Raw genomic sequence first — 22,075 nt, 5'->3', positions numbered from 1 at the left:
CCTGAGACTGGGTGAGCTGATCCCCACTCATCCTCCCCTGGTTACTAGATCCATGCACCATCCACTCCCCACCCTACCTGAGACTGGGTGATCTGATCCCCACTCATCCTCCCCTGGTTACTAGATCCATACACCATCCACTCCCCACCTAACCTGAGACTGGGTGATCCGATCCCCACTCATCCTCCTCTGGTTACTAGATCCATGCACCGTCCACACCATACCCTACCTGAGACTGGGTGATCTGATCCCCTCTCATCCTCCCCTGGTTACTAGGTCCATACCTCGTCCGATCCCCACCCTACCTGAGACTTCCCCACCCTACTTGAGACTGGGTGATCTGATCCCCACTCATCCTCCCCTGGTTACTAGATCCATACACTGTCCACTCCCCACCCTACCTGAGACTGGGTGATCTGATCCCCACTCATCCTCCCCTGGCTACTAGATCCATGCACCATCCACTCCCCACCTAACCTGAGACTGGGTGATCTGATCAACACTCATCCTCCCTTGGTTACTAGATCCATACACCATCCACTCCCCACCTAACCTGAGACTGGGTGATCCGATACCCACTCATCCTCCTCTGGTTACTAGATCCATGCACCGTCCACTTCATACCCTACCTCAGACTGGGTGATCTGATCCCCACTCATCCTCCCCTGGTTACTAGGTCCATACGTCGTCCACTCCCCACCCTACCTGAGACTGGGTGATCTGATCCCCACTCATCCTCCCCTGGCTACTAGATCCAAACCCCATCCACTCCCCACCCCACCTGATACTTCCCTACCCTACCTGAGACTAGGTGATCTGATCCCCATTCATCCTCCCCGGGCTACTAGATCCATACCCCATCCACTCCCCACCCCACCTGAGACTTCCCCACCCTACCTGAGACTGGGTGATCTGATCCCCACTCATCCTCCCCTGGCTACTAGATCCATACACTGTCCACTCCCCACCCTACCTGAGACTGGGTGGTCTGATCCCCACTCATCCTCCCCTGGCTACTAGATCCATACACTGTCCACTCCCCGCCCTACCTGAGACTGGGTGATCTGATCCCCACTCATCCTCCCCTGGTTACTAGATCCATTCACCATCCACTCCCCACCCTACCTGAGACTGGGTGATCTGATCCCCACTCATCCTCCCCTGGTTACTAGATCCATACCACATCCACCCCCACCCCACCTGAGACTTCCCCACTCTACCTGAGACTGAGTGATCTGATCCCCACTCATCCTCCCCTGGCTACTAGATCCATACACTGCCCACTCCCCATCCTACCTGAGACTGGGTGAGCTGATCCCCACTCATCCTCCCTTGGTTACTAGATCCATACACCATCCACTCCCCACCTAACCTGAGACTGGGTGATCTGATCCCCACTCATCCTCCCCTGGTTACTAGGTCTATACGTCGTCCACTCCCCATCTACCTGAGACTTCCCCACCCTACCTGAGACTGGGTGATCTGATCCCCACTCATCCTCCCCTGGCTACTAGATCCATATACTATCCACTCCCCACCCCACCTGAGACTGGGTGATCTGATCCCCACTCATCCTCCCCTGGCTACTAGATCCATACACTATCCACTCCCCACCCCACCTGAGACTGGGTGATCTGATCCCCACTCATCCTCCCCTGGCTACTAGATCCATGCACCATCCACACCCCACCTAACCTGAGACTGGGTGATCTGATCAACACTCATCCTCCCATGGTTACTAGATCCATACACCATCCACTCCCCACTTAACCTGAGAATGGGTGATCCGATCCCCACTCATCCTCCTCTGGTTACTAGATCCATGTGCCATCCACTCCATACCCTACCTAAGACTGGGTGATCTGATCCCCATTCTTCCTCCCCTGGTTACTAGGTCCATACGTCGTCCACTCACCAACCTACCTGAGACTGGGTGATCTGATCCCCACTCATCCTCCCCTGGCTACTAGATCCATACCCCATCCACTCCCCACCCTACCTGAGACTTCCCCACCCTACCTGAGACTGGTGATCTGATCCCCACTCATCCTCCCCTGGCTACTAGATCCATACCCCATCCACTCCCCACCCTACCTGAGACTGGGTGATCTGATCACACCTCATCCTCCCCTGGTTACTAGGTCCATACACCGTCCACTTCCCACCCTATCTGAGACTGGGTGATCTGATCCCAACTCATCCTCCCCTGGCTACTAGATCCATACACTGTCCACTCAGCACCCTACCTGAGACTGGGTGATCTGATCCCCACTCATCCTCCCCTGGCTATTAGATCCATACACTATCCACTCCCCACCCTACCTGAGACAGGGTGATCTGATCCCCACTCATCCTCCCCTGGTTACTAGATTCATACCCCATCCACTCCCCACCCCACCCCACCTGAGACTTCCCACCCTACCTGAGACTGGGTGATCTGATCCCCACTCATCCCACCCTGGCTACTAGATCCATATACTGTCCAATCCCCACCCTACCTGAGACTGGGTGATCTGATCCCCACTCATCCTCCCCTGGTTACTAGATCCATACCCCATCCACTCCCCACCCCACCTGAGACTTCCCCACCCTACCTGAGACTGGGTGGTCTGATCCCCACTCATCCTCCCCTGGCTACTAGATCCATACACTGTCCACTCCCCGCCCTACCTGAGACTGGGTGATCTGATCCCCACTCATCCTCCCCTGGTTACTAGATCCATTCACCATCCACTCCCCACCCTACCTGAGACTGGGTGATCTGATCCCCACTCATCCTCCCCAGGTTACTAGATCCATACCCCATCCACCCCCCACCCCACCTGAGACTTCCCCACTCTACCTGAGACTGAGTGATCTGATCCCCACTCATCCTCCCCTGGCTACTAGATCCATACACTGTCCACTCCCCATCCTACCTGAGACTGGGTGATCTGATCCGCACTCATCCTCCCCTGGTTACTAGATCCATGCACCATCCACTCCCCACCCTACCTGAGACTGGGTGATCTGATCCCCACTCATCCTCCCCTGGTTACTAGATCCATACACCATCCACTCCCCACCTAACCTGAGACTGGGTGATCCGATCCCCACTCATCCTCCTCTGGTTACTAGATCCATGCACCGTCCACTCCATACCCTACCTGAGACTGGGTGATCTGATCCCCACTCATCCTCCCCTGGTTACTAGGTCCATACGTCGTCCACTCCCCACCCTACCTGAGACTGGATGATCTGATCCCCACTCATCCTCCCCTGGCTACTAGATCCAAACCCCATCCACTCCCCACCCCACCTGATACTTCCCTACCCTACCTGAGACTAGGTGATCTGATCCCCACTCATCCTCCCCTGGCTACTAGATCCATACCCCATCCACTCCCCACCCCACCTGAGACTTCCCCACCCTACCTGAGACTGGGTGATCTGATCCCCACTCATCCTCCCCTGGCTACTAGATCCATACACTGTCTACTCCCCACCCTACCTGAGACTGGGTGATCTGATCCCCACTCATCCTCCCCTGGTTACTAGATCCATACACCATCCACTCCCCACCTAACCTGAGACTGGGTGATCCGATCCCCACTCATCCTCCTCTGGTTACTAGATCCATGCACCATCCACTCCATACCCTACCTGAGACTGGGTGATCTGATCCCCACTCATCCTCCCGTGGTTACTAGGTCCATACGTCGTCCACTCCCCACCCTACCTGAGACTGGATGATCTGATCCCCACTCATCCTCCCCTGGCTACTAGATCCAAACCCCATCCACTCCCCACCCCACCTGATACTTCCCTACCCTACCTGAGACTAGGTGATCTGATCCCCACTCATCCTCCCCTGGCTACTAGATCCATACCCTATCCACTCCCCACCCCACCTGAGACTTCCCCACCCTACCTGAGACTGGGTGATCTGATCCCCACTCATCCTCCCCTGGCTACTAGATCCATACACTGTCCACTCCCCACCGAACCTGAGACTGGGTGATCTGATCCCCACTCATCCTCCCCTGATTACTAGATCCATACACCATCCACTCCCCACCTAACCTGAGACTGGGTGATCCGATCCCCACTCATCTTCCTCTGGTTACTAGATCCATGCACCACCCACTTCCCACCCTACCTGAGACTGGGTGATCTGATCCCCACTCATTCTCCCCTGGTTACTAGATCCATACACCATCCACTCCCCACCTAACCTGAGACTGGGTGATCCGATCCCCACTCATCCTCCTCTGGTTACTAGATCCATGCACCGTCCACTCCATACCCTACCTGAGACTGGGTGATCTGATCCCCACTCATCCTCCCCTGGTTACTAGGTCCATACGTCGTCCACCCCCACCCTACCTGTGACTTCCCCACCCTACCTGAGACTGGGTGATCTGATCCGCACTCATCCTTCCCTGGCTACTAGATCCATACACTATCGACTCCCCACCCTACCCGAGACTGGATGATCTGATCCCCACTCATCCTCCCCTGGCTACTAGATCCATACACTATCCACTCCCCACCCTACCTGAGACTGGGTGATCTGATCCCCGCTCATCCTCACCTGGTTACTAGATCCATACACTGTCCACTCCCCACCCTACCTGAGACTGGGTGATCTTATCCCCACTCATTCTCCCCTGGCTACTAGATCCATGCACCATCCACTCCCCACCTAACCTGAGACTGGGTGATCTGATCCCCAGTCATCCTCCTCTGGTTACTAGATCCATGCACCGTCCACTTCATACCCTACCTCAGACTGGGTGATCTGATCCCCACTCATCCTCCCCTGGTTACTAGGTCCATACGTCGTCCACTCCCCACCCTACCTGAGACTGGGTGATCTGATCCCCACTCATCCTCCCCTGGCTATGAGATCCAAACCCCATCCACTCCCCACCCCACCTGATACTTCCCCACCCTACCTGAGACTGGTGATCTGATCCCCACTCATCCTCCCCTGGCTACTAGATCCATACCCCATCCACTCCCCACCCTACCTGAGACTGGGTGATCTGATCACACCTCATCCTCCCCTGGTTACTAGGTCCATACACCGTCCACTTCCCACCCTATCTGAGACTGGGTGATCTGATCCCAACTCATCCTCCCCTGGCTACTAGATCCATACACTGTCCACTCCCCACCCTACCTGAGACTGGGTGATCTGATCCCCACTCATCCTCCCCTGGCTATTAGATCCATACACTATCCACTCCCCACCCTACCTGAGACAGGGTGATCTGATCCCCACTCATCCTCCCCTGGTTACTAGATTCATACCCCATCCACTCCCCACCCCACCTGAGACTTCCCACCCTACCTGAGACTGGGTGATCTGATCCCCACTCATCCCACCCTGGCTACTAGATCCATATACTGTCCAATCCCCACCCTACCTGAGACTGGGTGATCTGATCCCCACTCATCCTCCCCTGGTTACTAGATCCATACCCCATCCACTCCCCACCCCACCTGAGACTTCCCCACCCTACCTGAGACTGGGTGGTCTGATCCCCACTCATCCTCCCCTGGCTACTAGATCCATACACTGTCCACTCCCCGCCCTACCTGAGACTGGGTGATCTGATCCCCACTCATCCTCCCCTGGTTACTAGATCCATTCACCATCCACTCCCCACCCTACCTGAGACTGGGTGATCTGATCCCCACTCATCCTCCCCAGGTTACTAGATCCATACCCCATCCACCCCCCACCCCACCTGAGACTTCCCCACTCTACCTGAGACTGAGTGATCTGATCCCCACTCATCCTCCCCTGGCTACTAGATCCATACACTGTCCACTCCCCATCCTACCTGAGACTGGGTGATCTGATCCCCACTCATCCTCCCCTGGTTAGTAGATCCATGCACCATCCACTCCCCACCCTACCTGAGACTGGGTGATCTGATCCCCACTCATCCTCCCCTGGTTACTAGATCCATACACCATCCACTCCCCACCTAACCTGAGACTGGGTGATCCGATCCCCACTCATCCTCCTCTGGTTACTAGATCCATGCACCGTCCACTCCATACCCTACCTGAGACTGGGTGATCTGATCCCCACTCATCCTCCCCTGGTTACTAGGTCCATACGTCGTCCACTCCCCACCCTACCTGAGACTGGATGATCTGATCCCCACTCATCCTCCCCTGGCTACTAGATCCAAACCCCATCCACTCCCCACCCCACCTGATACTTCCCCACCCTACCTGAGACTGGGTGATCTGATCCCCACTCATCCTCCCCTGGCTACTAGATCCATACACTGTCTACTCCCCACCCTACCTGAGACTGGGTGATCTGATCCCCACTCATCCTCCCCTGGTTACTAGATCCATACACCATCCACTCCCCACCTAACCTGAGACTGGGTGATCCGATCCCCACTCATCCTCCTCTGGTTACTAGATCCATGCACCATCCACTCCATACCCTACCTGAGACTGGGTGATCTGATCCCCACTCATCCTCCCCTGGTTACTAGGTCCATACGTCGTCCACTCCCCACCCTACCTGAGACTGGATGATCTGATCCCCACTCATCCTCCCCTGGCTACTAGATCCAAACCCCATCCACTCCCCACCCCACCTGATACTTCCCTACCCTACCTGAGACTAGGTGATCTGATCCCCACTCATCCTCCCCTGGCTACTAGATCCATACCCTATCCACTCCCCACCCCACCTGAGACTTCCCCACCCTACCTGAGACTGGGTGATCTGATCCCCACTCATCCTCCCCTGGCTACTAGATCCATACACTGTCCACTCCCCACCGAACCTGAGACTGGGTGATCTGATCCCCACTCATCCTCCCCTGGTTACTAGATCCATACACCATCCACTCCCCACCTAACCTGAGACTGGGTAATCCGATCCCCACTCATCTTCCTCTGGTTACTAGATCCATGCACCACCCACTTCCCACCCTACCTGAGACTGGGTGATCTGATCCCCACTCATTCTCCCCTGGTTACTAGATCCATACACCATCCACTCCCCACCTAACCTGAGACTGGGTGATCCGATCCCCACTCATCCTCCTCTGGTTACTAGATCCATGCACCGTCCACTCCATACCCTACCTGAGACTGGGTGATCTGATCCCCACTCATCCTCCCCTGGTTACTAGGTCCATACGTCGTCCACCCCCCACCCTACCTGTGACTTCCCCACCCTACCTGAGACTGGGTGATCTGATCCGCACTCATCCTTCCCTGGCTACTAGATCCATACACTATCGACTCCCCACCCTACCCGAGACTGGATGATCTGATCCCCACTCATCCTCCCCTGGCTACTAGATCCATACACTATCCACTCCCCACCCTACCTGAGACTGGGTGATCTGATCCCCGCTCATCCTCACCTGGTTACTAGATCCATACACTGTCCACTCCCCACCCTACCTGAGACTGGGTGATCTTATCCCCACTCATTCTCCCCTGGCTACTAGATCCATGCACCATCCACTCCCCACCTAACCTGAGACTGGGTGATCTGATCCCCAGTCATCCTCCTCTGGTTACTAGATCCATGCACCGTCCACTTCATACCCTACCTCAGACTGGGTGATCTGATCCCCACTCATCCTCCCCTGGTTACTAGGTCCATACGTCGTCCACTCCCCACCCTACCTGAGACTGGGTGATCTGATCCCCACTCATCCTCCCCTGGCTATGAGATCCAAACCCCATCCACTCCCCACCCCACCTGATACTTCCCTACCCTACCTGAGACTAGGTGATCTGATCCCCACTCATCCTCCCCTGGCTACTAGATCCATACCCCATCCACTCCCCACCCCACCTGAGACTTCCCCACCCTACCTGAGACTGGGTGATCTGATCCCCACTCATCCTCCCCTGGCTACTAGATCCATACACTGTCCACTCCCCACCCTACCTGAGACTGGGTGATCTGATCCCCACTCATCCTCCCCTGGTTACTAGATCCATACACCATCCACTCCCCACCTAACCTGAGACTGGGTGATCCGATCCTCACTCATCCTCCTCTGGTTACTAGATCCATGCACCATCCACTCCATACCCTACCTGAGACTGGGTGATCTGATCCCCACTCATCCTCCCCTGGTTACTAGGTCCATATGTCGTCCACTCCCCACCCTACCTGAGACTGGGTGATCTGATCCCCACTCATCCTCCCCTGGCTACTAGATCCAAACCCTATCCACTCCCCACCCCACCTGATACTTCCCTACCCTACCTGAGACTAGGTGATCTGATCCCCACTCATCCTCCCCTGGCTACTAGATCCATACCCCATCCACTCCCCACCCCACCTGAGACTTCCCCACCGTACCTGAGACTGGGTGATCTGATCCCCACTCATCCTCCCCTGGCTACTAGATCCATACACTGTCCACTCCCCACCCTACCTGAGACTGGGTGATCTGATCCCCACTCATCCTCCCCTGGTTACTAGATCCATTCACCATCCACTCCCCACCCTACCTGAGACTGGGTGATCTGATCGCCACTCATCCTCCCCTGGTTACTAGATCCATACCACATCCACCCCCCACCCCACCTGAGACTTCCCCACTCTACCTGAGACTGAGTGATCTGATCCCCACTCATCCTCCCCTGGCTACTAGATCCATACACTGCCCACTCCCCATCCTACCTGAGACTGGGTGAGCTGATCCCCACTCATCCTCCCCTGGTTACTAGATCCATGCACCATCCACTCCCCACCCTACCTGAGACTGGGTGATCTGATCCCCACTCATCCTCCCCTGGTTACTAGATCCATACACCATCCACTCCCCACCTAACCTGAGACTGGGTGATCCGATCCCCACTCATCCTCCTCTGGTTACTAGATCCATGCACCGTCCACACCATACCCTACCTGAGACTGGGTGATCTGATCCCCTCTCATCCTCCCCTGGTTACTAGGTCCATACCTCGTCCACTCCCCACCCTACCTGAGACTTCCCCACCCTACTTGAGACTGGGTGATCTGATCCCCACTCATCCTCCCCTGGTTACTAGATCCATACACTGTCCACTCCCCACCCTACCTGAGACTGGGTGATCTGATCCCCACTCATCCTCCCCTGGCTACTAGATCCAAACCCCATCCACTCCCCACCCCACCTGATACTTCCCTACCCTACCTGAGACTAGGTGATCTGATCCCCATTCATCCTCCCCTGGCTACTAGATCCATACCCCATCCACTCCCCACCCCACCTGAGACTTCCCCACCCTACCTGAGACTGGGTGATCTGATCCCCACTCATCCTCCCCTGGCTACTAGATCCATACACTGTCCACTCCCCACCCTACCTGAGACTGGGTGGTCTGATCCCCACTCATCCTCCCCTGGCTACTAGATCCATACACTGTCCACTCCCCGCCCTACCTGAGACTGGGTGATCTGATCCCCACTCATCCTCCCCTGGTTACTAGATCCATTCACCATCCACTCCCCACCCTACCTGAGACTGGGTGATCTGATCCCCACTCATCCTCCCCTGGTTACTAGATCCATACCACATCCACCCCCCACCCCACCTGAGACTTCCCCACTCTACCTGAGACTGAGTGATCTGATCCCCACTCATCCTCCCCTGGCTACTAGATCGATACACTGCCCACTCCCCATCCTACCTGAGACTGGGTGAGCTGATCCCCACTCATCCTCCCTTGGTTACTAGATCCATACACCATCCACTCCCCACCTAACCTGAGACTGGGTGATCTGATCCCCACTCATCCTCCCCTGGTTACTAGGTCTATACGTCGTCCACTCCCCATCTACCTGAGACTTCCCCACCCTACCTGAGACTGGGTGATCTGATCCCCATTCATCCTCCCCTGGCTACTAGATCCATACCCCATCCACTCCCCACCCCACCTGAGACTTCCCCACCCTACCTGAGACTGGGTGATCTGATCCCCACTCATCCTCCCCTGGCTACTAGATCCATACACTGTCCACTCCCCACCCTACCTGAGACTGGGTGGTCTGATCCCCACTCATCCTCCCCTGGCTACTAGATCCATACACTGTCCACTCCCCGCCCTACCTGAGACTGGGTGATCTGATCCCCACTCATCCTCCCCTGGTTACTAGATCCATTCACCATCCACTCCCCACCCTACCTGAGACTGGGTGATCTGATCCCCACTCATCCTCCCCTGGTTACTAGATCCATACCACATCCACCCCCCACCCCACCTGAGACTTCCCCACTCTACCTGAGACTGAGTGATCTGATCCCCACTCATCCTCCCCTGGCTACTAGATCCATACACTGCCCACTCCGCATCCTACCTGAGACTGGGTGAGCTGATCCCCACTCATCCTCCCCTGGTTACTAGATCCATGCACCATCCACTCCCCTCCCTACCTGAGACTGGGTGATCTGATCCCCACTCATCCTCCCCTGGTTACTAGATCCATACACCATCCACTCCCCACCTAACCTGAGACTGGGTGATCCGATCCCCACTCATCCTCCTCTGGTTACTAGATCCATGCACCGTCCACACCATACCCTACCTGAGACTGGGTGATCTGATCCCCTCTCATCCTCCCCTGGTTACTAGGTCCATACCTCGTCCACTCCCCACCCTACCTGAGACTTCCCCACCCTACTTGAGACTGGGTGATCTGATCCCCACTCATCCTCCCCTGGTTACTAGATCCATACACTGTCCACTCCCCACCCTACCTGAGACTGGGTGATCTGATCCCCACTCATCCTCCCCTGGCTACTAGATCCATGCACCATCCACTCCCCACCTAACCTGAGACTGGGTGATCTGATCAACACTCATCCTCCCTTGGTTACTAGATCCATACACCATCCACTCCCCACCTAACCTGAGACTGGGTGATCCGATACCCACTCATCCTCCTCTGGTTACTAGATCCATGCACCGTCCACTTCATACCCTACCTCAGACTGGGTGATCTGATCCCCACTCATCCTCCCCTGGTTACTAGGTCCATACGTCGTCCACTCCCCACCCTACCTGAGACTGGGTGATCTGATCCCCACTCATCCTCCCCTGGCTACTAGATCCAAACCCCATCCACTCCCCACCCCACCTGATACTTCCCTACCCTACCTGAGACTAGGTGATCTGGTCCCCATTCATCCTCCCCTGGCTACTAGATCCATACCCCATCCACTCCCCACCCCACCTGAGACTTCCCCACCCTACCTGAGACTGGGTGATCTGATCCCCACTCATCCTCCCCTGGTTACTAGGTCCATACGTCGTCCACCCCCCACCCTACCTGTGACTTCCCCACCCTACCTGAGACTGGGTGATCTGATCCGCACTCATCCTTCCCTGGCTACTAGATCCATACACTATCGACTCCCCACCCTACCCGAGACTGGATGATCTGATCCCCACTCATCCTCCCCTGGCTACTAGATCCATACACTATCCACTCCCCACCCTACCTGAGACTGGGTGATCTGATCCCCGCTCATCCTCACCTGGTTACTAGATCCATACACTGTCCACTCCCCACCCTACCTGAGACTGGGTGATCTTATCCCCACTCATTCTCCCCTGGCTACTAGATCCATGCACCATCCACTCCCCACCTAACCTGAGACTGGGTGATCTGATCCCCAGTCATCCTCCTCTGGTTACTAGATCCATGCACCGTCCACTTCATACCCTACCTCAGACTGGGTGATCTGATCCCCACTCATCCTCCCCTGGTTACTAGGTCCATACGTCGTCCACTCCCCACCCTACCTGAGACTGGGTGATCTGATCCCCACTCATCCTCCCCTGGCTATGAGATCCAAACCCCATCCACTCCCCACCCCACCTGATACTTCCCTACCCTACCTGAGACTAGGTGATCTGATCCCCACTCATCCTCCCCTGGCTACTAGATCCATACCCCATCCACTCCCCACCCCACCTGAGACTTCCCCACCCTACCTGAGACTGGGTGATCTGATCCCCACTCATCCTCCCCTGGCTACTAGATCCATACACTGTCCACTCCCCACCCTACCTGAGACTGGGTGATCTGATCCCCACTCATCCTCCCCTGGTTACTAGATCCATACACCATCCACTCCCCACCTAACCTGAGACTGGGTGATCCGATCCTCACTCATCCTCCTCTGGTTACTAGATCCATGCACCATCCACTCCATACCCTACCTGAGACTGGGTGATCTGATCCCCACTCATCCTCCCCTGGTTACTAGGTCCATATGTCGTCCACTCCCCACCCTACCTGAGACTGGGTGATCTGATCCCCACTCATCCTCCCCTGGCTACTAGATCCAAACCCTATCCACTCCCCACCCCACCTGATACTTCCCTACCCTACCTGAGACTAGGTGATCTGATCCCCACTCATCCTCCCCTGGCTACTAGATCCATACCCCATCCACTCCCCACCCCACCTGAGACTTCCCCACCGTACCTGAGACTGGGTGATCTGATCCCCACTCATCCTCCCCTGGCTACTAGATCCATACACTGTCCACTCCCCACCCTACCTGAGACTGGGTGATCTGATCCCCACTCATCCTCCCCTGGTTACTAGATCCATTCACCATCCACTCCCCACCCTACCTGAGACTGGGTGATCTGATCGCCACTCATCCTCCCCTGGTTACTAGATCCATACCACATCCACCCCCCACCCCACCTGAGACTTCCCCACTCTACCTGAGACTGAGTGATCTGATCCCCACTCATCCTCCCCTGGCTACTAGATCCATACACTGCCCACTCCCCATCCTACCTGAGACTGGGTGAGCTGATCCCCACTCATCCTCCCCTGGTTACTAGATCCATGCACCATCCACTCCCCACCCTACCTGAGACTGGGTGATCTGATCCCCACTCATCCTCCCCTGGTTACTAGATCCATACACCATCCACTCCCCACCTAACCTGAGACTGGGTGATCCGATCCCCACTCATCCTCCTCTGGTTACTAGATCCATGCACCGTCCACACCATACCCTACCTGAGACTGGGTGATCTGATCCCCTCTCATCCTCCCCTGGTTACTAGGTCCATACCTCGTCCACTCCCCACCCTACCTGAGACTTCCCCACCCTACTTGAGACTGGGTGATCTGATCCCCACTCATCCTCCCCTGGTTACTAGATCCATACACTGTCCACTCCCCACCCTACCTGAGACTGGGTGATCTGATCCCCACTCATCCTCCCCTGGCTACTAGATCCAAACCCCATCCACTCCCCACCCCACCTGATACTTCCCTACCCTACCTGAGACTAGGTGATCTGATCCCCATTCATCCTCCCCTGGCTACTAGATCCATACCCCATCCACTCCCCACCCCACCTGAGACTTCCCCACCCTACCTGAGACTGGGTGATCTGATCCCCACTCATCCTCCCCTGGCTACTAGATCCATACACTGTCCACTCCCCACCCTACCTGAGACTGGGTGGTCTGATCCCCACTCATCCTCCCCTGGCTACTAGATCCATACACTGTCCACTCCCCGCCCTACCTGAGACTGGGTGATCTGATCCCCACTCATCCTCCCCTGGTTACTAGATCCATTCACCATCCACTCCCCACCCTACCTGAGACTGGGTGATCTGATCCCCACTCATCCTCCCCTGGTTACTAGATCCATACCACATCCACCCCCCACCCCACCTGAGACTTCCCCACTCTACCTGAGACTGAGTGATCTGATCCCCACTCATCCTCCCCTGGCTACTAGATCGATACACTGCCCACTCCCCATCCTACCTGAGACTGGGTGAGCTGATCCCCACTCATCCTCCCTTGGTTACTAGATCCATACACCATCCACTCCCCACCTAACCTGAGACTGGGTGATCTGATCCCCACTCATCCTCCCCTGGTTACTAGGTCTATACGTCGTCCACTCCCCATCTACCTGAGACTTCCCCACCCTACCTGAGACTGGGTGATCTGATCCCCATTCATCCTCCCCTGGCTACTAGATCCATACCCCATCCACTCCCCACCCCACCTGAGACTTCCCCACCCTACCTGAGACTGGGTGATCTGATCCCCACTCATCCTCCCCTGGCTACTAGATCCATACACTGTCCACTCCCCACCCTACCTGAGACTGGGTGGTCTGATCCCCACTCATCCTCCCCTGGCTACTAGATCCATACACTGTCCACTCCCCGCCCTACCTGAGACTGGGTGATCTGATCCCCACTCATCCTCCCCTGGTTACTAGATCCATTCACCATCCACTCCCCACCCTACCTGAGACTGGGTGATCTGATCCCCACTCATCCTCCCCTGGTTACTAGATCCATACCACATCCACCCCCCACCCCACCTGAGACTTCCCCACTCTACCTGAGACTGAGTGATCTGATCCCCACTCATCCTCCCCTGGCTACTAGATCCATACACTGCCCACTCCGCATCCTACCTGAGACTGGGTGAGCTGATCCCCACTCATCCTCCCCTGGTTACTAGATCCATGCACCATCCACTCCCCTCCCTACCTGAGACTGGGTGATCTGATCCCCACTCATCCTCCCCTGGTTACTAGATCCATACACCATCCACTCCCCACCTAACCTGAGACTGGGTGATCCGATCCCCACTCATCCTCCTCTGGTTACTAGATCCATGCACCGTCCACACCATACCCTACCTGAGACTGGGTGATCTGATCCCCTCTCATCCTCCCCTGGTTACTAGGTCCATACCTCGTCCACTCCCCACCCTACCTGAGACTTCCCCACCCTACTTGAGACTGGGTGATCTGATCCCCACTCATCCTCCCCTGGTTACTAGATCCATACACTGTCCACTCCCCACCCTACCTGAGACTGGGTGATCTGATCCCCACTCATCCTCCCCTGGCTACTAGATCCATGCACCATCCACTCCCCACCTAACCTGAGACTGGGTGATCTGATCAACACTCATCCTCCCTTGGTTACTAGATCCATACACCATCCACTCCCCACCTAACCTGAGACTGGGTGATCCGATACCCACTCATCCTCCTCTGGTTACTAGATCCATGCACCGTCCACTTCATACCCTACCTCAGACTGGGTGATCTGATCCCCACTCATCCTCCCCTGGTTACTAGGTCCATACGTCGTCCACTCCCCACCCTACCTGAGACTGGGTGATCTGATCCCCACTCATCCTCCCCTGGCTACTAGATCCAAACCCCATCCACTCCCCACCCCACCTGATACTTCCCTACCCTACCTGAGACTAGGTGATCTGGTCCCCATTCATCCTCCCCTGGCTACTAGATCCATACCCCATCCACTCCCCACCCCACCTGAGACTTCCCCACCCTACCTGAGACTGGGTGATCTGATCCCCACTCATCCTCCCCTGGCTACTAGATCCATACACTGTCCACTCCCCACCCTACCTGAGACTGGGTGGTCTGATCCCCACTCATCCTCCCCTGGCTACTAGATCCATACACTGTCCACTCCCCGCCCTACCTGAGACTGGGTGATCTGATCCCCACTCATCCTCCCCTGGTTACTAGATCCATACCACATCCACCCCCCACCCCACCTGAGACTTCCCCACTCTACCTGAGACTGAGTGATCTGATCCCCACTCATCCTCCCCTGGCTACTAGATCCATACACTGCCCACTCCCCATCCTACCTGAGACTGGGTGAGCTGATCCCCACTCATCCTCCCCTGGTTACTAGATCCATGCACCATCCACTCCCCACCCTACCTGAGACTGGGTGATCTGATCCCCACTCATCCTCCCCTGGTTACTAGATCCATACACCATCCACTCCCCACCTAACCTGAGACTGGGTGATCCGATCCCCACTCATCCTCCTCTGGTTACTAGATCCATGCACCGTCCACACCATACCCTACCTGAGACTGGGTGATCTGATCCCCTCTCATCCTCCCCTGGTTACTAGGTCCATACCTCGTCCACTCCCCACCCTACCTGAGACTTCCCCACCCTACCTGAGACTGGGTGATCTGATCCCCACTCATCCTTCCCTGGCTACTAGATCCATACACTATCCACTCCCCACCCTACCCGAGACAGGATGATCTGATCCCCACTCATCCTCCCCTGGCTACTAGATCCATACACTATCCACTCCCCCCCCTACTTGAGACTGGGTGATCTGATCCCCACTCATCCTCCCCTGGTTACTAGATCCATACACTGTCCACTCCCCACCCTACCTGAGACTGGGTGATCTGATCCCCACTCATCCTCCCCTGGCTACTAGATCCATGCACCATCCACTCCCCACCTAACCTGAGACTGGGTGATCTGATCAACACTCATCCTCCCTTGGTTACTAGATCCATACACCATCCATTCCCCACCTAACCTGAGACTGGGTGATCCGATACCCACTCATCCTCCTCTGGTTACTAGATCCATGCACCGTCCACTTCATACCCTACCTCAGACTGGGTGATCTGATCCCCACTCATCCTCCCCTGGTTACTAGGTCCATACGTCGTCCACTCCCCACCCTACCTGAGACTGGGTGATCTGATCCCCACTCATCCTCCCCTGGCTACTAGATCCAAACCCCATCCACTCCCCACCCCACCTGATACTTCCCTACCCTACCTGAGACTAGGTGATTGGATCCCCATTCATCCTCCCCTGGCTACTAGATCCCGTCCCCATCCACTCCCCACCCCACCTGAGACTTCCCCACCCTACCTGAGACTGGGTGATCTGATCCCCACTCATCCTCCCCTGGCTACTAGATCCATACACTGTCCACTCCCCACCCTACCTGAGACTGGGTGATCTGATCCCCACTCATCCTCCCCTGGTTACTAGATCCATACACCATCCACTCCCCACCTATCCTGAGACTGGGTGATCCGATCCCCACTCATCCTCCTCTGGTTACTAGATCCATGCACCATCCACTCCATACCCTACCTGACACTGGGTGATCTGATCCCCACTCATCCTCCCCTGGTTACTAGGTCCATACGTCGTCCACTCCCCACCCTTCCTGAGACTGGATGATCTGATCCCCACTCATCCTCCCCTGGCTACTAGATCCAAACCCCATCCGCTCCCCACCCCACCTGATACTTCCCTACCCTACCTGAGACTAGGTGATCTGATCCCCACTCATCCTCCCCTGGCTACTAGATCCATACCCCATCCACTCCCCACCCCACCTGAGACTTCCCCACCCTACCTGAGACTGGGTGATCTGATCCCCAATCATCCTCCCCTGGCTACTAGATCCATACACTGTCCACTCCCCACCCTACCTGAGACTGGGTGATCTGATCCCCACTCATCCTCCCCTGGTTACTAGATCCATACACCATCCACTCCCCACCTAACCTGAGACTGGGTGATCCGATCCCCACTCATCCTCCTCTGGTTACTAGATCCATGCACCATCCACTCCCCACCCTACCTGAGACTGGGTGATCTGATCCCCACTCATCCTCCCCTGGTTACTAGATCCATACACCATCCACTCCCCACCTAACCTGAGACTGGGTGATCCGATCCCCACTCATCCTCCTCTGGTTACTAGATCCATGCACCGTCCACTCATACCCTACCTGAGACTGGGTGATCTGATCCCCACTCATCCTCCCCTCGTTACTAGGTCCATACGTCGTCCACTCCCGACCCTACCTGAGACTTCCCCACCCTACCTGAGACTGAGTGATCTGATCCCCACTCATCCTCCCCTGGTTACTAGATCCATACACCATCCACTCCCCACCTAACCCAAGACTGGGTGATCTGATCCCCACTCATCCTCCCCTGGTTACTAGATCCATACACCATCCACTCCCCACCTAACCTGAAACTGGGTGATCTGATCCCCACTCATCCTCCCCTGGTTACTAGATCCATACACTGTCCACTCCCCACCCTACCTGAGACTGGGTGATCTTATCCCCACTCATCCTCCCCTGGCTACTAGATCCATGCACCATCCACTCCCCACCCTACCCGAGACTGGATGATCTGATCCCCACTCATCCTCCCCTGGCTACTAGATCCATACACTATCCACTCCCCCCCTACTTGAGACTGGGTGATCTGATCCCCACTCATCCTCCCCTGGTTACTAGATCCATACACTGTCCACTCCCCACCCTACCTGAGACTGGGTGATCTGATCCACACTCATCCTCCCCTGGCTACTAGATCCATGCACCATCCACTCCCCACCTAACCTGAGACTGGGTGATCTGATCAACACTCATCCTCCCTTGGTTACTAGATCCATACACCATCCACTCCCCACCTAACCTGAGACTGGGTGATCCGATACCCACTCATCCTCCTCTGGTTACTAGATCCATGCACCGTCCACTTCATACCCTACCTCAGACTGGGTGATCTGATCCCCACTCATCCTCCCCTGGTTACTAGGTCCATACGTCGTCCACTCCCCACCCTACCTGAGACTGGGTGATCTGATCCCCACTCATCCTCCCCTGGCTACTAGATCCAAACCCCATCCACTCCCCACCCCACCTGATACTTCCCTACCCTACCTGAGACTAGGTGATCTGATCCCCATTCATCCTCCCCTGGCTACTAGATCCATACCCCATCCACTCCCCACCCCACCTGAGACTTCCCCACCCTACCTGAGACTGGGTGAAATGATCCCCACTCATCCTCCCCTGGCTACTAGATCCATACACTGTCCACTCCCCACCCTACCTGAGACTGGGTGGTCTGATCCCCACTCATCCTCCCCTGGCTACTAGATCCATACACTGTCCACTCCCCGCCCTACCTGAGACTGGGTGATCTGATCCCCACTCATCCTCCCCTGGTTACTAGATCCATTCACCATCCACTCCCCACCCTACCTGAGACTGGGTGATCTGATCCCCACTCATCCTCCCCTGGTTACTAGATCCATACCACATCCACCCCCCACCCCACCTGAGACTTCCCCACTCTACCTGAGACTGAGTGATCTGATCCCCACTCATCCTCCCCTGGCTACTAGATCCATACACTGCCCACTCCCCATCCTACCTGAGACTGGGTGAGCTGATCCCCATTCATCCTCCCCTGGTTACTAGATCCATGCACCAGCCACTCCCCACCCTACCTGAGACTGGGTGATCTGATCCCCACTCATCCTCCCCTGGTTACTAGATCCATACACCATCCACACCATACCCTACCTGAGACTGGGTGATCTGATCCCCTCTCATCCTCCCCTGGTTACTAGGTCCATACCTCGTCCACTCCCCACCCTACCTGAGACTTCCCCACCCTACCTGAGACTGGGTGATCTGATCCCCACTCATCCTTCCCTGGCTACTAGATCCATACACTATCCACTCCCCACCCTACCCGAGACTGGATGATCTGATCCCCACTCATCCTCCCCTGGCTACTAGATCCATACACTATTCACTCCCCCCCCCTACTTGAGACTGGGTGATCTGATCCCCACTCATCCTCCCCTGGTTACTAGATCCATACACTGTCCACTCCCCACCCTACCTGAGACTGGGTGATCTGATCCCCACTCATCCTCCCCTGGCTACTAGATCCATGCACCATCCACTCCCCACCTAACCTGAGACTGGGTGATCTGATCAACACTCATCCTCCCTTGGTTACTAGATCCATGCACCATCCACTCCCCACCTAACCTGAGACTGGGTGATCTGATCCCCTCTCATCCTCCCCTGGTTACTAGGTCCATACCTCGTCCACTCCCCACCCTACCTGAGACTTCCCCACCCTACCTGAGACTGGGTGATCTGATCCCCACTCATCCTTCCCTGGCTACTAGATCCATACACTATCCACTCCCCACCCTACCCGAGACTGGATGATCTGATCCCCACTCATCCTCCCCTGGCTACTAGATCCATAAACTATCCACTCCCCCCCCTACTTGAGACTGGGTGATCTGATCCCCACTCATCCTCCCCTGGTTACTAGATCCATACACTGTCCACTCCCCACCCTACCTGAGACTGGGTGATCTGATCCCCACTCATCCTCCCCTGGCTACTAGATCCATGCACCATCCACTCCCCACCTAACCTGAGACTGGGTGATCTGATCAACACTCATCCTCCCTTGGTTACTAGATCCATACACCATCCACTCCCCACCTAACCTGAGACTGGGTGATCCGATACCCACTCATCCTCCTCTGGTTACTAGATCCATGCACCGTCCACTTCATACCCTACCTCAGACTGGGTGATCTGATCCCCACTCATCCTCCCCTGGTTACTAGGTCCATACGTCGTCCACTCCCCACCCTACCTGAGACTGGGTGATCTGATCCCCACTCATCCTCCCCTGGCTACTAGATCCAAACCCCATCCACTCCCCACCCCACCTGATACTTCCCTACCCTACCTGAGACTAGGTGATCGGATCCCCATTCATCCTCCCCTGGCTACTAGATCCATACCCCATCCACTCCCCACCCCACCTGAGACTTCCCCACCCTACCTGAGACTGGGTGATCTGATCCCCACTCATCCTCCCCTGGCTACTAGATCCATAAACTGTCCACTCCCCACCCTACCTGAGACTGGGTGATCTGATCCCCACTCATCCTCCCCTGGTTACTAGATCCATACACCATCCACTCCCCACCTATCCTGAGACTGGGTGATCCGATCCCCACTCATCCTCCTCTGGTTACTAGATCCATGCACCATCCACTCCATACCCTACCTGAGACTGGGTGATCTGATCCCCACTCATCCTCCCCTGGTTACTAGGTCCATACGTCGTCCACTCCCCACCCTTCCTGAGACTGGATGATCTGATCCCCACTCATCCTCCCCTGGCTACTAGATCCAAAACCCATCCACTCCCCACCCCACCTGATACTTCCCTACCCTACCTGAGACTAGGTGATCTGATCCCCACTCATCCTCCCCTGGCTACTAGATCCATACCCCATTCACTCCCCACCCCACCTGAGACTTCCCCACCCTACCTGAGACTGGGTGATCTGATCCCCAATCATCCTCCCCTGGCTACTAGATCCATACACTGTCCACTCCCCACCCTACCTGAGACTGGGTGATCTGATCCCCACTCATCCTCCCCTGGTTACTAGATCCATACACCATCCACTCCCCACCTAACCTGAGACTGGGTGATCCGATCCCCACTCATCCTCCTCGGGTTACTAGATCCATGCACCATCCACTCCCCACCCTACCTGAGACTGGGTGATCTGATCCCCACTCATCCTCCCCTGGTTACTAGATCCATACACCATCCACTCCCCACCTAACCTGAGACTGGGTGATCCGATCCCCACTCATCCTCCTCTGGTTTACTAGATCCATGCACCGTCCACTCATACCCTACCTGAGACTGGGTGATCTGATCCCCACTCATCCTCCCCTGGTTACTAGGTCCATACGTCGTCCACTCCCCACCCTACCTGAGACTTCCCCACCCTACCTGCGACTGGGTGATCTGATCCCCACTCATCCTCCCCTGGTTACTAGATCCATACACCATCCACTCCCCACCTAACCCAAGACTGGGTGATCTGATCCCCACTCATCCTCCCCTGGTTACTAGATCCATACACCATCCACTCCCCACCTAACCTGAGACTGGGTGATCTGATCCCCACTCATCCTCCCCTGGTTACTAGATCCATACACTGTCCACTCCCCACCCTACCTGAGACTGGGTGATCTTATCCCCACTCATCCTCCCCTGGCTACTAGATCCATGCACCATCCACTCCCCACCTAACCTGAGACTGGGTGATCTGATCCCCACTCATCCTCCCTTGGTTACTAGATCCATACACCATCCACTCCCCACCTAACCTGAGACTGGGTGATCCGATACCCACTCATCCTCCTTTGGATACTAGATCCATGCACCGTCCACTCCATACCCTACCTGAGACTGGGTGATCTGATCCCCACTCATCCTCCCCTGGTTACTAGGTCCATACGTCGTCCACTCCCCACCTACCTGAGACTTCCCCACCCTACCTGAGACTGGGTGATCTGATCCCCACTCATCCTCCCCTGGTTACTAGGTCCATAAGTCGTCCAC

The sequence above is a fragment of the Ambystoma mexicanum genome, chromosome 8 (assembly GCF_040938575.1).
Source record: "Ambystoma mexicanum isolate Mex_15411 chromosome 8, UKY_AmexF1_1, whole genome shotgun sequence".
Classification (NCBI taxonomy): Eukaryota; Metazoa; Chordata; class Amphibia; order Caudata; family Ambystomatidae; genus Ambystoma; species Ambystoma mexicanum.
Note: the sequence above shows the minus strand (reverse complement) of the source record.